The sequence below is a fragment of the Limulus polyphemus genome, unplaced genomic scaffold (assembly GCF_000517525.1).
Source record: "Limulus polyphemus unplaced genomic scaffold, Limulus_polyphemus-2.1.2 Scaffold264, whole genome shotgun sequence".
Lineage (NCBI taxonomy): Eukaryota > Metazoa > Arthropoda > Merostomata > Xiphosura > Limulidae > Limulus > Limulus polyphemus.
Window position 1 is genome coordinate 675,102 of NW_013665874.1, and position 8,202 is coordinate 683,303.

The following is an 8,202-nucleotide window of genomic DNA, read 5'->3' on the forward strand; positions in this document are numbered from 1 at the left end:
AGCAGCCTTTATTTTGCATTTGTTGATGTTTGGTTCTTTGTTTCAAATTACAGTGTTTTGTATAGATAAACTGTGGTTTTTGAGTTGCAGTGGTGGTAAACATGGGAGGGTTTTTAATTATCTATAGCGAATCTTGTTTCCAATTTTATTCTGCTTTCTCCAATGCAGAATTCTGGACAGTTATTGCACATTATTTTATAAACAATGTTGGTATTGTGTGATTGAACATAATTTTTATTTAGTAATGACGTTAATTGAGGGCAAAGTTATGAAGCTGTGTTTATAAGATTTTTTAGTATATTGATTTTTTGTTTGGATTCATGGCCAGATGTAGAGGCTTGTGTGTGTGATTTTTCAGTGAATTTTGGTTTGGAAATGTGTGTCAAATCTAATATTTATGACCCATAGCAAAACACAAACCATACATTCTACACTCTATTCCCCCTTATCATTCTTAGATATGTCAATGACAGTTTTGCTGGTTTCATTTCTACGAAACACATATACACTTTCTTTGAATACGTAAACTCCATTCAGCTGAACATTAAATTCACCATTGAACATTAAAATAATAAGCAGTTATCTTTTCATAACTTCAACATTATTAGATCCAACACACAGCTCAAAACCAAAATTCACATGAAAAATCAATCACTCAGGCCTCTACATCCCCTGGAATTCTGCCCATGAATCGAAACAAAAAAAATCAATATACTAAAAAACCTTATAAACACAGCTTCAAGTCTTAATCAACTGACTATGTAGATGAAGAAATCAACTTTATAAAGCAATCCTTCATTCACGCCAACAAATTTCCATCAACTATTGTCGAAACTTTTTTATACAACCACCAGAATGAAAACTTCAAAATTCACAAATAAAATTGACACCGAACAACAACATAACAGTACACTGTAGTTTACCATTTATCCCTGAAATCAGTTCAAAAATAATTCACACTTGGAGAAACCTTGCTATTAAATATACAACTCCTGTTCACTCAAAAACCCGGCCCACGCTAATGTCAAAATGTTGATTTGTTTTGTAACTAATGAAATTTTTACTGTAAAAAACGGAAATCGACTTCTAAAGTCACAACTGAAAATTTTAATAATCACAACACTCCTGTGTAGAAAGCTTTGTCACGAAAAATTTATTACATTATCTGAATGAGGTTCATATATACAGTATCTGGATAAAGGGTGCATTGATATTGGTGAAGAGCTTTGCAAATTAGATATTGCCAAGGGCATTCAAATAGGGTATAAAAGACTGGAGCAAGCGAGTTCAATGCTTTTGTTTTCTATTAATGTGTTCTAACAGCAAAATTATATTAGTTTTCTTTCAGTTGAAGAGATGATATGTAGTCATCCTTCAAAATGATGTCTAGATCCAGAGATTTTCAGAACATTATGGTGTATCAGGTGATGGTTACTTGAAATTTTCTCATGGACAAAGAAGATGGAAGTATTACTCAACATTTTCACACAAAAAATGTAAATTCATCACTTTTAGATGGGTGAAACCTAATCCTTTTGAGTGTATATAGGCTTATTCCACCATTTTCTGTTGCGTTCCTTCACTAGGGTTAAGGAATTATGAACATTTGTTTATTTAGAGTGACGGTTGTTACCAATTTAGCAGGCAGAGCAGCTGCCATGCTTCACTATGTGTTGTCAGTGTTTGAAATTTGAGGCCTACAGTCATTATGGTTCAAAATTTAAAATTAGTGAGAAAGACACCTATATTCGAAATGAACCCATGAATAATTGTATAGCTGCAAGAACTAAACAAGTGGAGTAAGTTATAAGTTTGTGAGGTAGTTAAGGAAAAGCAAACACCAAAATACAAAATTGCAACATTTATGCACATGTAGGTTGTAATTTTGTTTGAGAAGAAAATACACCACAATTCACAATCTTATGCCAAAAAATTAAAATAATTGCCTACAGTACATCCCAGGTACATATTACTGATGTGGATTGCTTTTATTTATAAATACTGGATGTGTCCAAATTATAGGAATGTGATCAGATGTAGCTCCTGCAGGAAACAATAAGATGTAGTGGGAAGTTTAGAAGACTTGGGATCGAACCACAGATCTGGAAATTTTCATAGTTTTTTTATATGTTGTTTTTGTTCCTGAAAATGTTTTCATGTTAAATATATTTGTTTGAAAAGTATGAAAATTTTCTTTGATGACAAAACATCAAATATTATCTAGTTAGGGTTAGAGAGTACAATAGGTAATGACAAATTATTGCAAAACACCAAATTTATGTTTATTGAATATTATTGTAAAGTTTAGTGAATTCAAACAACAAACATAAAAAAAAAAAAATTCAACCAAAAATGTTGTAACCTCTCCTGACCTGGTGCCATTTTGATAAATCTTTATCTTTTGCAGTATTTTTCACAGTTTGTAACCACAAGTGGTTACTATTGCATACAGTATTAAAAGAAATTGTTGATGAACATCAAGTTGAAATTGACTGGATATATATGATGAAACTTTCCAATCAACAATTTAAAAAAAATGGTGTTCAAATACAAAAGGAAGTATTTTTAATTTTTTCAAAATCTTATATCACAAGATTTTAAAAATTTCACAATATAGCAATTTGGCTAAGTATGGTCACTGTGAGAAGGAAAAAATAAGCAGGTGTCAATAACGCTGTTTATTCTGAAAGGGAATGTCATGATATCTAAGTTTCATGGGTATGTTATGTTTAAATATAGTTAGAAAAACAATAAATTTAACCTTATGTGTTCAGTACCATTTTATAACTGGGTACAAACTAAAAATGTGCAGGATGATTCAAAAGTTGCACAATTAATTTCATAAGTCTTGCCTGTCCAGCTGTTTACAGTGTACATCACTGATATCACAACACATTTACTCTTTCACTCAGGTTGTGGATTATGCTTTGTGCAGCATTACAGTTGTACAGGATATGATTCTCTGCTTCAAATCTAGGTGATTTGGAGATGTTTCAGGTTTAAGATCAGGAGAGCATGTAAGATCTCAAGACAACTAATTGTTTCCACAAATTTTTGCAAGGTTAATGACATCCAGTTGTATCTAAAAATATATATATAAAAGGACTCGCTTAGGAAAATTAGAATGAAGTGGGACTGTGCATGACTTTTTATCACTCATTATTGTTTTGAAAACTAATATTGCCCCTCTCAACAGCAGAACATATTGAGTCATAATTTCCTTAGTTAGAATTGAAATGATTATATTTTTATAAATTACTATGACAAACAAGTCATGTTAAACTTTTTTCATTCTTAATAATACTGAAGTCTTGAAGTGGAATAAAATTATTATTTGCAAACACTTTATTAATTTTGTGAATAGCTGATGGGGGTAACCTGTAATGTAAATGAGGAGATGAATTCATTGTATTTAATATGGCATTTTAGAAATTAAAATCCACTGTTGGTATGAAGGAAAATTAAAAATATTGGGTAGAAGGAAAAAACAAACACCATTTGACCAAATGTGTAATGGACAAATTGCATAGTGAAGAAGGAATATTGACTATAATTCCAAATTTACTACATCTATCTACATGAAATGTAACAAGCTTTTAAGAATATGTACAAGACTATTGTACACAAATGTGTTACAAACGTATTTGCACTCGAGATGTGTGTGTGAATTACCATCTCAGTCTGACTCAGATTCTGACAAGTCATAATGCAAAGTGATGTTCATGTGAAAAATAATGATATTTTTATACATAGTACAGTTTGCATATTGTATATGGGTAACTCCTTAAATGCATGTCTATGACTTCTTTCACTATCCTTGTATATCTAGTATTTCCTCTCCTCTACCACAAAGTATCACTGAATCTGCAATGTAGGGTAAGATAAATAGTTTATAACTGACATTAATTACATAATACCATGTTAAATGGTTGTGGCATGTGTACTTTGACCCCCACCAATGCATAATGGGTTTAGTTAATAGGTAATCATGTATATTAATGTTATAATATTCTTGCTTCTCGTTTTGTGTAGAAGTACCTTAGTTGATAATAGGTCATATTATTGAAGTTTGTAATATAGCGTAATTCAACTTTTGAAAAATTTGCTAATTTGACTTTTTAACCTTCGTAACATAAGTAGCATAAAAATGCCTTGGCTTTTTCCATTTCAGAGATATGCTATATAACTGGATATGTTTGCATTCATATTTGTGATACTAACATTTTGAATTTTTAAGTCTATTACCAAACATATTTTTTCTTTCAAAAATATCAATATTGACTGCCCATGTTACAAAGAAAGAAATTTGGAAAAATATGTTTAGTGAATTTTAAGCTCTTATTTTTTTCTCAAAAGAAATTTGTATATGTTCCTTACAATGTATTGTAACTGGACCTAATTTTTTTTTTAAATATAATTTGTAGGGTATGTAATATCCTACTAACATATCATCCAGAATAAACAAACAACTAAATATTACTAACACCTGCCCACCCAGATTTTATATAATTGTAATTGTATAACTAAAAGTAAATGGAAATTATAGTTAATATCTAAATTTTATGAACATAAGTAGTTAATGATATGTTACATAATAATAGAGCCTGGTATTTACAAAAAATTATCAAATAAATGATAAGTATTGATTATTTACATGTTTGTTGTTGTTTTTTATACTCTGGAACATTTCATTTTATAAGTAAAGGAAACGTTTCTTTGCAGAAGATTGTGTTACTGAATTTTTTTACTATGTTCTGATTTTCCATTTGAGAATAATATTTTTCCAACTTAAATGAAATCAAAACATGTAGAAGAAGGATAATTTTTGACCATTTTACTTGGAAATTATTTTTAATTTCTAGCCACCAGTATTTTAAGAGATAGTAAATTCTCCCAAGAAGGGCTTGTTAGTGACCCCAAGCTGTTTTGCCTGATGTTAACGTGTAAATAAATCAACACATCAGTTTGTACATTATGTGTACCACAATAGATATGTTGTAACATCTAATTACATTGTGATATATATAAATATGTTTTAGCTGCTTTCACAAAACTGATGTATTTGTGTTTTTAATTAACTATAAAAAAACCTTTCAAAACAAAACTTATACAAAATTTACAAACATTTAATGGTATTCTTGGTACCTCCAGTATCATGAGTTATGTTCAATTTACCCAGAAAAAAATGTTAAATATGTATAGTCATCTGATAATTTCCAGGTTTCTTTTCTATCCATTTGTTGTTGTTTTTTATGATGAAAAATATTGGATTCTCTTAAAGCTAAGATAATTGTTTGATAACTATTAATTTGAAGAACCAATTTATCGAAAATAGTAAATTTAACACAACAAACATTCATCCTTTCTCTTTGTTGTAATATATTTTATAATATTTAGTCAAATCCTTCGTTGATTAATAGAAAATATATTTTCATATTCATGTTTTAGTAACTGTTTAATTTCATAACCTATTTGAGAAATTCCACACGAAAAAATGGAAGATAGAGAATTTTATATTGCATACTGTAATAAATACATATGTATATTTCAAAGAATCTGAGTTTTCTTTATTTTTTCTTACAATGTTTGGTTAATTTACATCTGTAAAATAAATAGTAACAGATTCCATGTAGGTACTAGTTATTTGCATCTTCCAGTTGAGACTGGAATGATGTAACTACATATAGAATGTATGAAGGGGTTAAATAAAGAAAAATGTGTATTCAATTTCAAAGTAAGATACAAGTTTTAACTTTTAATGATTTTTTAGAAGAAAAAATAAATTTCTCGTTGCCTTAAATAAGTATTGTTACATCATAGCATCTCGTAGTTTATAGAAAGTTCTAGACCACAGTTGGTCAATGTATATATATATATATATATATACATATAGACGACCAAGCGAGCAAAAGTTAAGTCAGAAAATGTGAAGTTAAACTGTGTGATTGTTAGTTTAGCTGTAACAGGCTATATTTAAAGTTAGTTTCACAGTGGTATTGTAATAACAGAGATAAAGGAGAATAATTTGCCTTTTCAAAGGGTTTCAAAAATAATCGAAACCACCTGTGTGGACTTTGATGAAAGGGAGGCAATTATTTGAAGTTCTGGATGCAACTGTGGCAACCAACGAATCGCAGATTGTGCAGAAAGAAACAGAGAACAGAAAATATTCGTCTTTTCATTTGAGTTCTAAAGTAACTGGACTAGCCTGTGTGAACTTTTGACAAGAAAAGTGAATTATTGAAAGCTTTAGATAAAACTTTGATAACCAATAGTGAAACGAATTTTTGTACCTATGTTTGACTTGTTTTTACCCTATTATTTTAAAACAGTTGAATTGTGTGCTGTCCGTTTATTGTTGACATTTATATATATATATATGTATATAAAACTGACTCAGTAAAGATCAAGTTCCTGTTAAAGTATGGTTTTAAATACATAACGTGCAACTATATGTGACCTGGCACAAGTCTGAAGTATAAATTGATACCAATTTTTCTGTCTTTTTTTATTATTGTTTATACCCTGAGTATTCTATGACAAATAAAATTTACCTGAATCGTGTATGTATTATTCTTTTGATATGAAGTAGAGAGATTAAGAATGGATAGAGCACCAGGACCATAAAAGGTTTCCCTGTGGTTTTAAATATGGTCAAAGATCATATGTGGAAGCTTCTCTCTCTCTTTCATTTTTGGTATGTCAAAAGGAAGAAATTCAAGGATTTCATAGTTGCTAAAGTTACTCCTATTTTCAAAGGAGAAAACTAGAGAGTAGAGAGACTGATAAAAGAAGCTTCACAAAATCAATTAGTGAAATATAATATCATAAAGGAAAGCCAACATTGGTTCATTTTAGGGAAAAACTTGCTTTACCAGTCCCTTAAGTTTGTTTTTTTTTCAAGACAAAGGAGAGGGTGTAAATTTTGTATACTCAGATTTTAAAAATATTTTTTTATTAAGTATTAAGTAAGATTAATAGAAAACTAGTTAATTTGACTAGTGTGGTTGGATGAGAAAAAGATTGTTATAAATGAAGTTCTTCAGTCAAACTGGACCTTTGTTATTGGTATAGTGCCTTATGGGTTAGTGATTGGACCTTTGCTTTTTATTATTTAAAATAATGATGTTGATAGAGAAATAACTGATAAATAACTAAAATTTTTATGACATTATAAACTATTGGGTATTTCTAGCTGTATTGAGGTATTAAATAATAACATATATCGATTTATAAGTTGGAAAAATACTTGATAAGTGACCTTTACTTATAGTAAGTGTAAGATAATGCATTTGGATCACGCCTTATAGATGGGAAATAACTCAATAATTTAATTGAATAAAAGAGTATTGGCATAGAAGTGGATAAGTCATCCAAGCCATCATTGTAGTGCTCTGTTGCTAACAGCGAAGCTAATAGAATTTTAGGGCGTATAGCCGTACTGACTACAAGTCAATAGAGATAATTATTTCTGTAAACAAATCATTAATTGATTTATCCATATATCTTTTTGAGTTTAATTAATAAACGTAATACACCAGTTAAACCACAATTATTTATTATTCCAAAAAACAAAGAGTATGCTAAGTGTTTGAGCCATCATCAGGTAGAATAAAGTAGAACGTTAATTTAAAATTGGCTTGTACTACATGTTATAAGAATGAGTATTTAATATTGTTTATATACTATCTCGTCTATTTCCATTTTGCATGAAGATGGTTCGGACAAATTGTTGCAAAATGTCTTTGTTTTTTCAATAACCAATAACTATGGTTCAAATTACGTGTTATTTTTACTAAGTAAATCACTAGTTAAGCTTCACTCCTAATACTGTGTGCAGATTTGGTATCCTTATTTAAGAAAGGATATAGGGATAAGTTAAGATCAATTTATTTTCTCTTGAGAAAAGAAAACTTACAAGATTATCCAGATTAATAGAATAAAGGTCTGTGATTTCTATATGCTATATGTTGAAGATAATAGAATGAATTGACAGGCTAGGCTCCAGTTTAAACAGTTTTTTGTAATGGGACTTGAACAATTAACCCGAATGATGAATATCATTCATCCTTTCTGTTAACACTTTCACAAACTCTGACACATTTTCAGGCAACTCTTCGTAAGGTTGGCATCCTGTTATAAGGTCCACTAGCAACCAAAGTTCCCGACCAAACACCAGCTTTGATGGAGTGTATCCAGTGG